The following is a 19,364-nucleotide window of genomic DNA, read 5'->3' on the forward strand; positions in this document are numbered from 1 at the left end:
GGCACCTCTACAGATCCTGGTAACTACCACCCCATAAGCTTAACCAGCCTGGTCTGCAAAGCTATGGAAAGAATCATTATGGACCTCATAAACAGAGACATTGGGGACTTACAGACACTTGATCCCACCCAGTTCGGCTTTGTAAAGGGCAGATCCTACCTTTTGAACCTGGTTGACTTTTTTGAAACAGTCACTAGAGCCATTGACGAGGGCAAAGCAGTCCATACAGCCTACCTGGACTTGGCTAAAGCTTTCGACACAATACCCCACTCTGGCATCATAGACAAACTCAACAGCTTAAATGTAAATCCATATGTCACAAGATGGGTGGCAAACTGGCTAAAGGATAGAACCCATAAAGTCAAAATCGCTGGAGCCATGTCAGACTCAAAGCCAGTCACAAGCGGTGTCCCACAGGGCTCTGTCCTGGGACCCCTCTTGTTCGGCATTTATTTCTCAGATGTGAAAGCAAACATGGGAGGGTTGTGGCTGACAAAGTTCGCAGATGACTGCAAACTAGGCGCCATAGTCGATACACCAGCTGACACATACATCCTACAGAAAGGCCTCACTGAAATGGACAACTGGTGCCGGAGTCATGGCCTTAAACTAAATGCCAAAAAATGTATAGTCATCCCCTTTGGGAAAAACAAAGTACCCACAAATTATCACATAGACAGTAACCCACTGAGTATGGAAAAAGTAATCAGAAACCTGGGGACCCAAGTCGATAGTGACCTCTCATTTGACACCCACATTGCCAAAGTGGTTAGAAAGACTTTCTACCTTGCCCACCTTATCATGAAGGGATTCACATCCAGATCAAAGGAGGTCATTGTACCCCTATACTCCTCCCTTATCAGGCCCATGATTGAGTACAATGCCCCATTTGGTATGTACCTCAACCGGCACTTGCAACAGCTAGAGAGATCCCAAAAGTACCTCACCAAGAGGATCAAGGGTCTCCAACATATGTCATATGCCGCCAGACTAAAGAAACTCCAGCTCTATTCAGTAGCATACCACCTGCTCAGAGGTGATCTGTGCCTGAAGTACAAGGCCATGTCCAATCAGGAATTGATGGACATGCTCCACCTCAAAAAATCCAAATCCATCAGAACCACGAGAGCTAAAGATTTAAACCTCAGCACAAATATGAATAGGACATGCTGGAGGGACAGATTCATAACTCAGAGGCTTCCCATACTCTGGAACAGAATCCCAGTTCATGTTAGTCAGAGCCCCTCACTGACTCTCTTCAAGAGAAATCTTGACGAGTGGATGGGAGATCGTAGGTTTACCCCAGGGGTCATCTCTGTGTCACTACTAGACAGAGGAACAGTAAACTAATTCTATTATGTAAGGGGGTCTTCACTGTGTCACTACTAGACAGAGGCACAGTATTCTAAATATATTCTGTACACTTTTGTACCATTACATGGGGTGGTGAAAGCCACATCACTATGGCTAGGCTTATAAATGTCCCAGGGCAGATAGCCTAGTACCAAACTATGAAACTAAGCTGTCAGCATCATATACAAATAGGTGTATAATGACATGGAAATGAGTGACTATGGAAATGAGACCAACTGAGAATGCATAAGGGTGTAAACAACGTGGTGCTATGATTCAAGAATGTATAATACAGCACAACACAGTGCTGCAGGCAGTAAGATTGTTCAGTCATTCCTTGGTGAACAGAGTACATGACACTGTTTTAAGATACTTGGAATAGTATCTGCTTCAAATGCACAATTTGTTAGGAACTGTTCTAACTGGCAGTGTCCTTGATGGTGTGTGTTGTTGCCTTCTACATCATATAGATGGAATCAACCATACCTAACATACCATTATCTACTGTGGGAACTGAGCTACCATACAGGAGCTTTTAGACATACTGTTCTCACATGAAATCATGTGGCTTGTGGAATACCTTTTCCTGCAAACACTAAGGTATATATAGCATTGACTATCCTTGTTATGGCACATTGGTGGAAATCATCTGTGCCTGGATGGACTTACACATCCATTTATTTATGTCCAATGTGACATTTAATCCAGCCAATGATTGTGAGCCATGGCATTGACTTCCACCAGAACACCATTTCTGAGTGCCGTCATCATACTCTGTGATGACTCCACTGTCCATTACCGATACATGAGCTAACAACTGTGATGTCATTTGTGTTTTGCTACCAGGCATGTCTTGTTCACCCATACCCAGTTAAAAGGTAGGGACAGGTTGCACAGGCAATACAGTTATGTCAATGCATGTGGGTGGCATGCTTTCCACTGCAATTATTGCTCACAGTGGCATTGCACTGTCTGACTATACTAGGAGTACACTGCCATCATTGTCAGGATCCAGTGCTACACTGACATCAGGCATGTGTCAGGAATACACTGCCATTGTTGCCAGGATCCAGTGCTGCAATGACATCAGGAATTTGTCAGGAGTATACTGCCATCATTGTCAGGATCCAATGCTGCACTGACATCAGTCATGTTTCAGGAGTACACTGCCATCATTGTCAGATGCTGATGCTGCATTGACATCAAGCATGTGTCAGGAGTACACTGCCATCATTTTTAGGGTCCTACACTGCACTGACATCAGGCATGTGTCATGAGTACACTCCCATCATTGTCAGGATCAGCCACTCCTGAAAGCCTTACTGCATTGGTCAAACACTACCATTCATATTAGTATTAATTTCACTCAGTATAATTGGGCACCCTTATAAGAGCCTTAGAGTAGCTGGCTTTGGAGTATTCTGGTGGCAGTATCTACCTTATAGTCTGGGCACTGGGGGGCATAGCTGGTAAATCTGTGCCAGCTTTTCCCTGGTGTGTGTGTGTGTTGGGGGGATCAAATCTCAAAGAGTGTGTGTGTCAGTTACTTAGAGCAGAGACACAGAGCACTAGTTTCACAGTGACGGTAGTGGAGGACTTGGCTTGGAACACTCAAGACTCAAGTCTACAGTTGTGGTCAGTGTGGAGTCTTATTTGGGGCCTCATGAGAGAGAGGGAAACTCAGCCCCAGGATGGGAGCGTGTTGCCTGTGTAATCTTAAGGGAAATTATTCTTGGTGCAGAGAGCTGCATCTGGAAATACTGTGTATCTATTTTTGTGTATCTATTTTTGTTCCAACTGAATGTCCCTCACTGGTGTCTGTGGTGAGGATTGAGACTCCTTGATCACTGGCCCAGAGAAGAGGCATCACAGATACAAACAGCCCAATAGCTGGCCCTTCATTTTATTTTATTGTATTTAATTTCAGAATTGTTTACAAACTGGTATCAGTGAACCAACTGCAAGCACAGCTAGGGAGAGTATGTGACAATGTGAAACAGATATCCAAGACCAAGAGAAAAAGTTAAGTTTGCAAATGAATTACTGAACGATTGTTACAAACAAGGTAGAGCAAGGACAAAAAATATAAACATAACTTTTGCAAAGTGAGACATTATATTTTTTCTGTTGTCCTGCATAGACCACTGATTCATCCATCTCAAAGCACACTTCAAAGGATATTAATGAAGTCAGCTGGGTTATGCTCTTCACATCTTTCACATAAACTCTGGAAATATAGATTGTTATAGTCTGACTGCTTTTTAAATTACCAGTTTTAGTTTTTGGTTGATATTACCATCATATAGCAATATTAGGTTCCTGTAAGAGCCACAGTAAACTTGTAGAATGAGGCTTTGAAACTTCCTAAAAGCTGCTTCTGAGTTTTGCTGCACAATTTCCTCCTAGCAAGTTCCCTTGCATTATCAGTCATATGCCAGTGCACATGTATCTTCTTTCTGTTTAAGCATTCGTGACATACAGAGTCTGGTACATGTCCACAGTAACAACTGACAACATCCTGACTTTTTACAACTAAAAAGATATTCCAACAAATCTCAATATAGTAAAATGCTGTCTGAGTCAATATTTTTTCATTTTATGCACATTTTTATCTGGCAGTCTTAACATAACTACCACTTAACACACCAAAGATCAACCTCAGCTACAAATATGTACTAGATCAAGTGTTAATTTTCTTCACATTCTAAGTAGCAGTCCCAATATTCAAGTACAAAACTATTTCCTGAATCTGTTCCTTTGAACTTCATTTTGGTAATTTGTTCTATGCCTGATGAACTGTCACATTTCACTTTAACATTACACCTTTAAAGATTATAAAAGTGAATCCAGAAGGTTATATTCTATATATATAATAATCTCATCTGACAATTAGTACACAGTATTAAGGTTATGAGCTGTTAACGAGCTGCTTCCTGTAGTCCAGGGTTTGATTTACTCAGCTGCAGACACATACCGTGTGACCCTGCGCAAGTCTCTTAACCAGAGAGTGCTCACATACTGAAACTGGAAAAAGGTGTATGTGGATCAATGCTCTATGCCAGTTAGCAAATACAATTAAATAAATGAAAATTGCAATGATGCATACAGTTCAAGAGATTGTAGACATAACTGAGAGTTTAACTCAGGAGATGAACACAGGGTTGTTCCTCTGAAACAGTCAGAGTAATACATTTTGATAACACTAAGATATGCCATTCAAGCAAGCGTGTACAATTTATGTATATATTTCTTATTTGCTGCAAAACTTTTTTTTTACCCAGGTCATAATAGAAAATGGAACCAACAAGGCCCAGCCCACTTCCCTGTAAAAAATAAATTAAGAAAAAGTAAATTCACGAATAAGTAAGATAGAAGGGAAGATAAATATAACATATATATCTGTTATATACTATTACTACAATCTACATAAATTAATAAACAACAACAACAAGTGTTAATAGGATTAGGAAGAGGAATCCAATGAACGCAAATGTTCACAAAATACTTTCAGGGAGGCAGAAGGCAGGCAGACTGAGCAACATGGAGTAATGAAAAATTAAGATAGCTATGGATATTACTACAACACAGAAGCAGAAAGGCACTGGATAGAATGGGTTATAGAACTTAATGGTCATAATGCAGCTGTAGAAAGAGTTACAGAGACACTGAAGCCAGGAAAAGTTGCAGCAGGCAAGAACTCTTGGAATACTCTAGGATATGAAACATTAAGTCATGCAATCCCCATTCACATGTTAAATAAAGTAGTCACCATCAAAATATATTCCCAATAAGTCCTAGTTCAGGGTGAGAATGAATTTGTGCAGTATGGAATTTTTTAAATAAGGATGTCAGCAGACAGTCACATTGGTTGTATGTGGCATTTAAATTAGTTAAGTGTAGGTGAGCAAAAGACAGCAGGATGTGTGTATCACTTATACTGAGAAACATTACTGCAAGCTGTGTTTTAGTGCACACGGAAGCACAAAATGGATGTCTGTATTATTCTGATTCCTCCTGCTGCAAGTTATCTTCTCTCTACTAGGGCCCCAATATCCTTTATCTAGTCCTCATAAATAACACTTTGTGTACAGTTCCATATGTATCATCATGTCTTGTTAATCAGATTATAACTTAGTCACCTTTTCCTTTAAAACTGGTGGTACTTTTGTAAATACCTCTGTGTTTAGGGACTTCTCAAAAGCAAACCTTCAATTACTTGATAACTTAAATTATGCTGCAGTCCTCCTCCTCTGAAAGATCCTATTGCTAAAGCTTCTTACCTATGACTCTGACTTCTACTCCCACTTAAATAGTTGCACTAATAAGGCAGACCCTGTCTGCGACAAATATAATAAGTTTAAAAACAAACCCATATGATGGAAAACCCATATAAATAAAATATGTAAAAAGAGATAGAAATTTCTTAATGCTTACAAGAGGTTTCATTCTACCTACCTTAGAGCACACTTAGCCAAACTAACAGAGCATTACGAACAATTAGGGATCTCAAAGATGAGTATGAACTTAAAACAGCCACTAAAAGCAAAATAACTGCAAATCTTTCTTTAACTATGTCAGAAAGGTAAAAACTAACACCCAACTGTATTTAGAGCTAGACCACAATAATACTAAACTCTTTGATCCAAAGGAAAAGGTAATATCCTAGCAAACAAATTTAGTGGAAATTTTACTCCATCCACAGTTGAGGTTATCCCACAGGTTCCACAGTCCCAGCCACCACCTTTAATTAAAAACAAAAACAGTAGTCCAGCCCCAAAACAAGTGAAACCAGGTCCACAATAGTAGCCTGGGATGGACTACTGTTTTTGGTTTTAGCCTCCTTTCTTCTGTTTTGTATGGGTATTGGCTTCACTAACATGTCTTCTGATCCAGTTTTGGTGAGCCATGGATCTGACAGTAGAGGGCTTGACAATGTAATAGCTAGTGTGGGCTTGTTAACCCAGCTAGTTCAAGAATTAACAGTAAAGGTTAACTTTATCCAGCAGAACTATAACTGGAATTACAATCCCGACCATGAATTTCTTCCAACACCATCTTGCCTCATTACAGTTGGACAGAGAGAAGTTGTAAACACTGTGAACAATTCAGGTGAGCCAACTAATAATAAGGATATGTTGGCTGAATGGTTCAGGATGACTATGGTCTTTGGAAACAGTGCGGTGAGGGACCCGCCCACTATGAGACAATTACCTGCTATTTTTGAAAAGACTATCTTTAAATGTTGAAAACTCCAGTTAGAAAACTTGTACCTTCAGAAGTGTCTTACAGATAAATGAATTCCCAAAGGGTTATGTATGTGTTAATTTCCTAACAGTTTAAAGGTGGAATCTCAGTTGTATGCTGAACTGGTGGCCCTATTTGACCATCACAGTTGTAAACTATTGGAATGTTTGATAAAACATAACCAGAGGGAAGTCAAGGTCTTTATGTATGAGGCCAACAAGTTAGACTCTAGTATTACCCAGGACCTGTTGTTTCCCCAACATCTTGTTGATTATAAGGAGATTTTCCACCAAGTAGACAAAGAAATTTCAAATATCAAGAAAAAGAAAAAAAGGAAGTTTGAGAGAGACCACATTGAATATTTGGAAGGGCGTGCATATCCAAAACCATCAACATCCAATGTGAGTGAGTTTCCCCAGCAGGAGACCAATGAGGAGGGGTTAAATGATGATGAGCTAGAGCCTGAAGTTGAAGAGGCACACCCTTTAGATGGGAACTCAGTACGAAGGTCAGGACGACTGACAAATCAAAGGGAGAGGCAGAAGGACCTGCCTCTCAGTTACTGAATATCCCATAAAGCACCATACAGGCAGAACCAGCATCCTTAACAATATACGAGGTGCAGATAAACCTGGAATTAAGTGAAGTAATTTCTTGTCAAGAAAACAAGATGAATGGGGATGACATTGGCCCTACAGTGATCAAAAACAAAACAGGTGACTTTTCTCTATATAACAGAGCATGCAAGATTGTTGAGCAGAGGGGATACTTTTGTTCCCTCATCTAGGTTGAAAAATGATGGCCTGCATATTGACTTAAAATTATACCTTAGAAACTTAAATTTTTGGTTGCTATTCAACAATCACCAGAGTTACAATAGCAGGCTGCTTGTACGAAAAAGCATGTTTAATCCTACTTTGGTTTTTCCTTTGTTATTATTCAAGAAGATGGTTGAATCTGAATTCAGGTTACTTGAAAAGTGAGTATCTAACACTATGCGTTATAGTAACCTGAGTGCCAAGGAGTCTCAGTTACTGTTAGAATTAATTAAAAACAAGAGTTTAAGGGTCATGAAGCCCGACAAAGGGGAAGGGGTGGTAATAATGAACAAAAATGACTACCTGGACAGGATGATGAGTCACGTGTCTAATTGTAAATTATATGAAGAAACGTCACGTAACTATATAAATTTGGCCTTTTGCAGGATTGACTTCTTGTTGCAAGACATGGTGGAGCAAGTAGAAATTAGTCTGGAATTGTATGATTATTTAAATGTGCAACACCCAGTGGTGCCTATTATTTTTGGGATATCCATAATACATAAAAGCACCACTGATCCACCAATGAGGTCAATTGTGAATGCCAGGAGTTCAAAAACCCACCCCCTAGGAAAATTCATTGACTTAAAGTTAAAAAATTGTTTGTATGTCTTTGACCATTTATGTAGGGACTCCTGAGACTTTTTATTGAAAATTAAGAATTTGGAGTTTTCTAAAAACTTTATTTTTCTTATTGTCGATGTGGTTGAATTGTTTAATGTTATCCCACATGGTTTTATGATTTTTTTATGTGAATGTACTAACTTGAGTAACAATGAAATTAATGTTTTAGTCTTTTGCATGGAAATGGTTTTGAAATACAACTTTGTGCTCCTAGAGGGCCAATATTTTCAACAGGTAAAAGGAGTAGCAACGGGGGGGGGGACTCATGTGCCCCCATTTTTGCTAATATTGTTCTTTTACAATGGGAAAGGCAAATTTTGTTCAAATAGTTTTTGGATAAACCATGGAAGACTTATCTCTGATTTGTGGATGATAGAGAGGAATGTTTGGTCAGTTCTATTTATAGGACGCTTACATATTGTAACAGCCTGTTACAATTTGACAGTAACCACCCTATGCATCAAACATTGGGTATGGTCAAGGGCCAATTTATCTGTATAGCTAGAATGGTTTCCCAGCATGATACTTTTTTATTTGAATGTGAAAAATTAGGGAGGATATTACAAGCAAGAGGTTTTCCGTGCAACAAAGTTTCCACAGTGTGTAAAGGAGTCATGGACATGAGGATTTCGGGTGAAATTGTACCCTTAATAAAATCTTCCCTTAGTTCTGACTCTGACATGGTAAAAGGTAGTAAAATTCCAACCAACAAACATCATTTGGCCTTTGTAACTGAGTATACCTCAGTAGCACCTCAGATTAGAAATATTTTGTCATAAAACTGGAACATTTTTTCCTTTTTTAAAGATGTCATAAACAAGACTGGTAATAAACCTGAGATGCTGTATAGAAGAGGCAGGACGATTAAAAGTATTTAGAGCAGAATTCTGCCTATTATGAATTTAATCAGAGTAACAGAAAACCAGGGACTTTTAAATGTTTTTTTTTTGTTGTTGCCAGTGTAAGGAAATCTTAATTGGGAATCAAGTGGTTGTGAACAATAGACTTATAAAATCTAAGTCTTTTGGTAATTGCAACACCCAAGGAGTGATATATGTTGCCCTATGTCAAAAATGCCAGCACTTTTATATTGGCAAAACCCAGAGAAAATTTAGGAAGTGTATTTATGAACACGTTACAGATATCAAAAAAGTTGAACTTGGGGAATGCATTTGTAAAGCATTTGGTGGACCACCCAGATTATGACTTCCTGTGGTATGATTTTGAATTTATTGGGGGGAAATGTTTTCTTTTAATAATTGTTTTTATATGTGATTAGTTTATTGTGTATATTTATCATTATTTATCATACTTGCATTTGTATAGGTACAAAGGTGTTTATTGGTGTAGTGTGGTCATATGATTCATTAGAGACGTTATTTAAAGATGGTGGAAATGGTTAAATGTGATTGTGATGAAGTCTAAGATGTGAGCTCTTAATCCTCTGTGTTAATCATTGTGCTTATGTGTCAACCTTTTTGGTGAATTAAAACTGTTTTAATTTTCTACTGTTGTGGACCTGGTTTTGCTTGATTTTGGGCTAGACTACTGTTTTTGGTTTTAGCCTCCTTTCTTCTGCTTTGTGTGGTTATTCAGCACCTTTAATTACTATGGAACAAGTTCTCTCAGCCCTTAGAAAACTAAGAATATTTCATCCATGGGGCCTGACAACATGTCAGGTTCCCTGATTAGCAGTGCCAAATATGGCCTTTTTGAACCCCTACTTAAACGTTTTAATCTAAGCCTTTCCACTGGTTACATCCATGAAGCATGGAAAATGGCCATTGTAACGCCTTTATACAAGGGTGCCCCAGTCATGGACCCTGGTAACTATAAGCCCATTAGTCTTGCTAGCCTCATATATAAAGTTATAAAGTACATTATCTCACACTTCACCAGTCTGGACACTGAAAATCTCTTAACCCTGGACCCTCATCAATTTGGCTTTATCAAGGGAAGGTCTTGCCTCTTTGACCTCATTAGTTTCTTTGAAAAAGTAACTGAGCAGTAGATAGTGTTTATGCACTGCATACAGCATATCTAGACCTGGCCAAGGCCTTTGACACTGTTCCCCATACAGACATTACTGATAGACTTATAAATATACATATAAATCCTTATATTGTGTGATGGATAGCTAACTGGTTGTCTGATAGAACCTATGTGGTTAGAGTGGCAGGTGCAACTTCTGAAAGACAAAAAGTTATCAGTGATGTACCACAGGAATCAGTTTTGGGCCCCCTCCTATTTAACATATATTTATCAGACCTTCAGACCACCTGTTCTGGCCTATGGTTAACTAAGTTTGCAGAATAATGTTAATGTGGTGTTGTTGTCATGAGGTCTTCAACTAACTCACAACTGTCTCAAATTAAATGTAGAAAAAAGCAGCATAGTCCATTTTGGTAAACAAAACAGTTTCATTAACCACATAGGAGATGCACCGTTCCAATCAGACAATGGTGTAAGGGATCTGGGTACTCTTGTTTGGAAAGCCTTTTATCTGGCCCATCTAATTTCCAAAGACATCTCCACTAATCCAATGAAGTCTTAATTCCCCTTTACTGATATCTTATCAGACCCATTATTGAATACAATGCACCTTTTGAAATGTATTTATCTAAACATATCACACTACTTGAGAGACCTCTGTGATTCATAACTAAAAAGAACAGTGGCCTCAAAAATCTTAGTTATCAGAAGAGAGTGGCAGCCCATTCTCTGTACTCAATCACTTACAGACTCTTCTATGGAGATCTATGTCTAGTCTTCCGCACCATGAATGATCCAACCCTATTTGATCTCCTATTTATTCACACAACTAATAGTACATCAAATACTCAGTTAAATGAACTAAACTTTCATCAGCAGATAAATAAGAGAAGTTGGCATGATAGATTCATATACCAGTATATCCCTTGTCTCTGGAACAAACTTCCACTATGTGTTAAGCAGAGTAGTATCCTTGCCACCTTCAAGGTAAATGTAGATAACTGGATGGACAGCCTTAGATTTTCTCCTGGTCTATCTTGTCTTGCCTTTCTTGAAGCTAGATGGAAATTTTGAATAGGGTTTTTTTGGCTAGGTTTTAAATGGTCTACAGACATTACCTTGTGCAAACCTATGAACCTACAGTGCAAGTGTGAGCATAGCCAAAGTATGCGATGATATAGAGGAGGGGTGATACTGAAAGGGTCACAAATGTAAACTATGATGCTCCTGGATTTTATTATATTAGTGTGCTGTCCTCAAACAAAAGCACACATTCATAAACTAGCAGCTTTGTTTGTCTCTGAAACTGCATCTCTCACAAGTGCCCAATCAAATCTTACAGTATCCAAATCTGTATCATCAAATGGATTTGAGCAATTATTTAAAAAAATCAAGTGAAGTCAGGCAAAACTGCATCCTTGCCCGAAATTCCCAAATTACTGTGAAACAATGTTTTGAGCAGATACAGGGGTATATGCCAAATGACTGCGAAACAATGTTTTAAGCAGATGCAGGGATATATGCCAAATGTCTATGAAACAATGCTTTTAGCAGATACAGGGGTATGTTCCAAATGTCTATGAAACATTGTTTTGAGCAGATACAGGGATATATGCCAAATGTCTGTGAAACAATGCTTTTAACAGATACAGAGATATATGCCAAATGTCTCTGAAACAATGCTTTTAGCAGATACAGGGATGTATGCCAAATGTCTATGAAAGAATGCTTTTAGCGGATACAGGGATATATGCCAAATGTCTATGAAACAATGTTTTGAGCAGATACACAGGTATATTCCAAATGTCTATGAAGCAATGTTTTTAGCAGATACAGGGGTATATTCCAAATGTCTATGAAACAATGTATTTAGCAGATACAGATGTATATGCCAAATGTCTATGAAACAATGTTTTTAGCAGATACAGGGGTATATTTTAAATGTCTATGAAACAATGTTTTTAGCAGATACAGGGGTATATGCCAAATGTCTATGAAACTATGTTTTTATCAGATAGGGGGGTATATTCCAAATGTCTATAAAACAATGTTTTAGCAGATAGAGGGGTATATTCCAAATGTCTATGAAACAATGTTTTTAGCAGATACAGGGTATGCCAAATGTCTATGAAACAATGTTTTTAGCAGATACAGGGGTATATTCCAAATGTCTATGAAACAATGTTTTAGCAGATACAGGGGTATATGCCAAATGTTTATGAATCAATGTTTTGAGCAGGGATATATGCCAAATGAGAATGAGACAAAACACTTAAACTCTGCTATTGCTTTGCTGTTAGACTCTGACCCATTGTGACTTTGTCTGTGTACTAAACTCTAGCTTTGAAATGGCTCTGCTAAAATGTTATGCCCTCTTTAACACTGTTAAAAAGTTTTGTCATCATATCCTCTGTTATGGCATCTGTATGCATCTAATAGAGTCTGGAATGCTAACTGGAGGAAATGGTGTGCAGCACTGGCATGGAACAGTCACCAGAATAAAGAATACGTGACATGCACTAAGTGGTAAGTGACCTCATAACTCTTGCTCGACTCCTTATTTGTTAAGGTTGTGGAAGTGATGGAAGAAGTGACATCAGTCATGTTATAATTCACAAGTAAGCAACAGTGTGCATTTCTAGGCTTGAAAGAAAAATCTGAGTTGTAAGTCTCCCTAAGGAATCTGAAAGCAGCTTTCTAAACTGCCGCAGATTTATAGAATCTGATGGTGTTGCATAAAAGCATATCCAGCTGTTAAAACTGCTTCAGACACAATGACCTACATACAGCTTTGACTTATTGGAGAAACACTGTTACATGGAGGACTGAAAAGGTCAAGTGTTGACTCAGGGGTGCCATACTGATCATTAATAGACCCATAACTTTTTGTTAATGGATGATTATGTGGAGCAGGGAGTGTTATGTAACCACCTTATCTAAATGCATAGCAGTTAGGTCTGAATGAACATTGATACCTCAAATGTTGTGTAATTAAGGATTTTAAAAATAGGCAAGCCTGATAGCTGGGAAGCAAATATCCATATTAATGTTGAAGTAACTATGACTTAGAGATGTCCAGAGACAAGAAACTAGGCTTCTCAGTCAGATGTTAATAAAACATCTTTGTGTAAGAATATCAGATAGTTATAATAATATATTCAGATAAGATATTTTCAATCAGCAAATATGTTGCTAATTGAGATTTGCAAAATACTAACCTTGTTTTACTAACAAAGTGTATCTTTCTAATTAAACATAAACTTGAATTTGGAATACTATATGGTATTCCTTAAGGATCAGGCTAAAAAATGAAAGATAAGAAAAAGAATGATAGGTGCAAAGTTTGATAGGTATATACTAGGCTATCAGTCATGTAGGCCATTGTATGCCTAGCCACTGCAATAACTACTGCTTGTTCCTCTGACCCTACTGTTCTGAGAAGCTAGACAGAGATAAACTTACAGACCCCCATCTACCCATCTATATGGGTTTTAAAGAGAGTTAGGGAGTTACTTTGATTGATATTGAGATGGACCTTATTCTGTAGGTAGGGGATCCTATGGGATATGCATCTATCCCACCAACAAGTTTTATTAATGCTATAGTGCAGATATAGATATCTAGAGTAGATATAAGTGGTACTACCATTTTACAAGCATGTAAAATGTCTCCTAGGACACGATCATTTACAGTCTTGGAAGCTAAGTAGACATACTCACACTAAAGTCTGTAGGCAGAGTGAGTTTGTGCTGGGTTACTAGTTGTGTGTTGTCCCTGTCAGTGTTGCTAAACTGCTACCAGTTTTGTCATAGTAATTGCTATACCAGCTGTGTTGTTTTCACATGGTATATGTGTGTTGCTGTGCTAAACCACTCTTAGCTGCTCAGAATTAGTCGTGCCTTCACTTAGCTTAGTTCTATTTCTACACCCTACACCAAGCCATGCTGCAAAGAGTATATCATGAGCACTTAAACCAAACTAAATCCAAGATCCATGTGGACTAAATAGAAAGTGTACCTGCTTGAATCCATTCTGTTGTTAGCCTCATACGACTTGGTATTGTCAGGCAGTGTCAGAACTGCCAATGCAGGCAATCAACTTCTACTTAACATGAATAATCCAATCTGTGAGAGGTGAAAATATGCTGTTAGCCTAGAGGGTTTCCTCTGTACTTTAAGTGCTAGCCACAAAGTTTGAGAATTCATTTTATGCTCAATTTCTGACTGACTTGGTCAGCTACAATCACCTGCATTAGAATCCAAAGTTAAGTGCAGACTTGCAGTACTGTATTTTATTCTTCTGTTAAGTGCAAATTTGCAGTTTTAAAAGTACTGTATTTTATTTTTTCTGTTACCTAATTGTTTCACTGAATAGTGTGATGTGTGTATCCCTGCTGTAAGAGGGGATTGTGGCCTTCTCACTTCTTTGTTATCTGTTATTTAACTGTTAGCCTAGAGTGTTTCCTCTGTACTTTAAGGGCTAGCCACAAAGTTTGAGAATTCATTTTATGCTCAATTTCTGAGTGACTAGGTTGGCTACAATCACCTGCATTAGAAGCTGAAGTTAAGTGTAAACTTACAGTACTGTATTTTATTCTTATGTTAAGTGCAAACCTGCAGTTTTAAAAGTATTGTATTTTATTTTTTCTGTTACCTAATTGTTTCACTGAATAGTGTGCTGTGTGTCTCCCTGCTGTAAGAGGGGGTTGTGGTCTTCTCACTTTTTTATCTGATATTTAACTGCTAGCCTAGAGGGTTTCCTCTGTACTTTAAGTGCTAGCCACAAAGTTTCAGATTCATTTTATGCTCAATTTCTGAGTGACTTGGTTGTCTACAATCACTTGCATTAGAAGATGAAGTTAAGTGCAAACTTGCAGTACTGTATTTTATTCTTCTATTAAGTGTTAACTTGCACTTTTAAAGGTACTGTATTTTATTTTTTGTTACCTAATTGTTTCACTGAATAGTGTGCTGTGTGTCTCTCTGCTGTAAGAGGGGGTTGTGGTCTTCTCATTTCTTTATTATCTGATATTTAACTGTTAACCTAGAGGGTTTCCTCTGTACTTTAAGTGCTAGCCACAAAGTTTGAGAATTCATTTTATGCTCAATTTCTGAGTGACTTGGTTGGCTACAATCACCTGCATTAGAAGCTGAAGTTAAGTGTAAACTTACAGTACTGTATTTTATTCTTCTGTTAAGTGCAAACCTGCAGTTTTAAAAGTATTGTATTTTATTTTTTCTGTTACCTAATTGTTTCACTGAATAGTGTGCTGTGTGTCTCCCTGCTGTAAGAGGGGGTTGTGGTCTTCTCACTTTTTTATCTGATATTTAACTGTTAGCCTAGAGGGTTTCCTCTGTACTTTAAGTGCTAGCCACAAAGTTTGAGATTCATTTTATGCTCAATTTCTGAGTGACTTGATTGTCTACAATCACTTGCATTAGAAGATGAAGTTAAGTGCAAACTTGCAGTACTGTATTTTATTCTTCTATTAAGTGTTAACTTGCACTTTTAAAGGTACTGTATTTTATTTTTTTGTTACCTAATTGTTTCACTGAATAGTGTGCTCTGTGTCTCTCTGCTGTAAGAGGGGGTTGTGGTCTTCTCATTTCTTTATTATCTGATATTTAACTGTTAACCTAGAGGGTTTCCTCTGTACTTTAAGTGCTAGCCACAAAGTTTGAGAATTCATTTTATGCTCAATTTCTGAGTGACTTGGTTGGCTACAATCACCTGCATTAGAAGCTGAAGTTAATTGCAAACTTGTAGTACTGTATTTTATTCTTCTGGTAAGTGCAAACTTGCAGTTTTAAAAGTACTGTATTTTATTTTTTCTGTTACCTAATTGTATCACTGAATAGTATGCTGTGTGTCTCTCTGCAGTTAGTTCCCTACCCACCCTCCTTGTTCTTGTCTTGGTGTTAGTGTTGGTGGCTTTGGAATTTCCCGCCCCTCCCGTAAGTCTGTATTTGAACACTCCTCCTAGGTCCATCTCATTTTCTCAATTAACCAAGTACATTGAGATCATATTCTGAGTCTAGTGTTCATTTTACTTAATACAGAGAGAAGATTTGAGAAGGCCAACCCACTTAGGTTCTTCCTTCCTCTCCCCTTGCACTTTACTAAGAAAACAAAACAAATTGCACTTTATTCATCTACTTTTACTGTATTTGTGTTTCCTCCTACTTTATTTTGCTTTTGCCTCTTCTTAAAAGGACTCAGTTTTATTTATTCTGCTGCTTTTTATTACTGCTTGGTAATAGCTTGATTAAATTGTAATTGTTATTCTAAGTCTTTTAGTTTAAGCATTTGGGCTTTATACCAGTTGTTTTACATTAAGAAGGTTTGTGGTCTGCACTGTTGTGGCAGGACAGGTATCTTACATCCTTCTAAGCTGGGAATTGCTGATTGAAGGCTCAGTGTCTGCTATTCTAAAAGTGTATTAGTTATGGTCTAAGCACTTGGGCTTCAGGCCAGTTATTCTACATTAAGAAGCTTTGAGGTCTGCACTCTTGTGGGAGGAGAGGCTGGATTCTGCCCTGGGAATTTCTGGTTGCAGGCTTATTGTGCCTACTTATTTGAACTGTTTCTTTCTGAAATTGGTGTGCCTTGTTGCTGTAGCATAGACCAGATTCAGGCCTGCTGAATCTAACTTTGTTTGTATAACTTGAGCACTGATCCAGGCCATCTTTTTTGGAGAAGGTTCCCCTGCACCCTAGTGGCAGGAGTGTATTTGTGTTTCTTCCTACTTTATTACTAGGGACATTGACTACAACTCTGATCTGAGATATCTAACAATAAGTATCCTTTTCTGTGCATTTAAAGTGTTTTTTTTATTGTATCTGCTTTATTTTCTGAAAAAAAAATACTTGTTTCCCACCTTTCTAAGCTAGTATAGTCCAATTTTCAGGTTAGTGCTGAATTCAGGGCTGTGTTACAAGTTTCTGTGTTTGCCCATACCTTACTTGTATAGAAGGAAGTTTCTTTGTTCATCTGTGAGACAGGGGAGCTTTGATCAGCCTATCTGTCCCCTGAGGAGTGGTATCAGCCCAGAAATTAGTAGTCTGTTGGTCATTTTGGGCTAGTTTCTATCTCTTTCATTTCCCTGCTATAAAAAACACATTTGCCTGGATTTGCAGGCCAGGCAGCACCAGTTAGCTAGGGTATAGCTATTCCCGGCTCCACAAAGTCTCCTCTTCAATTTTTCCATTGGAACTTGAAAAACTTTCAACTTAAGTACTCAAACCATTAATTTCTCAGCCTGGCACTTGCTCAAAACTCATACCAAGCACTTATAAACCCTAACACTAGACTTCCCTATACTGTACAGAAGGACAAGGCTCTCTATTCAACCTTACCAGCCAATCAGTAAAACAGTTCACTGTACCTATCCAGGCATGTCCAAAGGGCAGTTTCAGGTGTACTCTCCAGTCCAACTGGTGAATCTGGGCATTTTGAGACAATGTTACAACTGCCTCATGTACACAGGCAACCCTCTCCTCCTACCACCAAACACTAATACATGCAAGAGATACAATTATACAGCCAAACTGGAGGCTAAGCTCTCTCAACCCAAGACTGGATCAGACAGTCAAGAGGAGAAGGAAAATACTTGCATCATACCACCAGTCTCACATAGACCCATTAAACCAGCACTGGCAAGAAACACATATTAATACACGAAAACATACTTGGAGGCTCTAAATAAAAATCTGCAAAAGCAACAGAGACCTCCAAAGCAGACATCCAAGCAACCTCCACCCCCCAACACAAACCATGAAACACATACTTCACAAAACCAGTGTGCCATGCAATCACAGCCCTTAAGGCAAAATAACATACCCAACACTAGTAATAGGTGAGTCCATACTCAGGCACACTGACGTCCCACTCACTTGGCTGAACAAGGATAAGGTTACTGTTACCTGCCTGTCGGATGCCAGGATCTGCCACATAACACAAGCACTCAGGTCACTCCAGAACAAGTACAAATACAACTCTGTCATTGTCCATGTTGGTGTGAATGATACTACGGTATAAAGAAAAAAATATCAGTTTCAACAATTGGCTAAGTTTCTGGTGTCATTCAAAGGGGATCCAGTGTCAGTCCACCTGGGATGACATGCTCGACAAGCCATTCTGCTTCGCTAGAGACAGCTTGCACCTGTCACCCTTAGGATTTCAAATACTGGCCAAGGCTGTTGCCACCCCCATAGTGCCTTTTTTAGGCAAGGCTCAAAAGACAAACCCACCACTGTAAATAGCACAAGTAACAAAAAATTGAGGGTAATGCTACTCAATGCCAGAAGTCTAAACCTCAAAATGCACTTACTCGAGGCACTCCTCATTATGGAGAAAATCGATATATTTGCAGTAACAGAAACCTGGTTTATGGCTCCAGAGAGCACCCCAGCACTACCAGGCTACAACTCATACCATACATTTTGGCCACAGAACCTGGACCAAAATACAAAAGGTAGGGGTGTATCCATATTCAGCAAGGATACCCGCACCTCCAGGTTAGTGGCACAGCACGATGCTTCAGAGATCATCCGCATACAACTAACAACAGGCAAAACTGCGATTCAAATTGTAGCTTGCTACAGATAACCCACCATGTCCCAGGACCCCCATTCCGCATTTCTGGAAATACTGAGAAACATAAAGGTCCTATCAAACACCCTAATATTGGGTGATTTCAATTACCTGAACATTAACTGGGAGAACTACTCAAGTACTAACTTCCTTGCCCAACATTTCCTAGACTTTATAAACTCAAACATCCTGGATCAACTGGTCAACACTCCCACCAGAGGTGACAACATATTGGACCTGGCCATTACCAACATGGGTGACTGGTGTTCCACACCGGAGGTCAACCCCTCGCTGGTCAGATCTGACCATAAACAAATCACTCTGGATAGCCACATTCCACCCCCACCCTCGGTCAAGGAAACCACTGTGAAAAACTTTTCAAAAGCAAACTTCACATTACTTAAGTCCGAGGTGGAAAGTTTCAAAGCCGCCATGCTAAAGGATAATGCTGTCAAAGCTACAAAATCCTTTACTAATGCATTCTATGGGCATCTACAAGAATGCATGGATCATGCTGTCCCAAGCAAAACCAAGACTCACTCCTCGAAGAAAAGGAAAGGAAACCAGTCTGGTGGACCCCTGCCATAAACAAGCTAAACAATAGAAGGAGAAAACTAGTACAGAAAAGAGTAAAATTCTAAGAAGGGAAGACATCCCTGAACAGTATCAGCAAGAAACTATGATCCCTCATAAAATCATCCAAGGCTAGCTTTGAAAAAGAAATTGCCAAGGACTCCAAAG

This window comes from Protopterus annectens, chromosome 1.part1 (assembly GCF_019279795.1).
Source record: "Protopterus annectens isolate FY-2018-M chromosome 1.part1, PAN1.0, whole genome shotgun sequence".
NCBI lineage: Eukaryota > Metazoa > Chordata > Ceratodontiformes > Protopteridae > Protopterus > Protopterus annectens.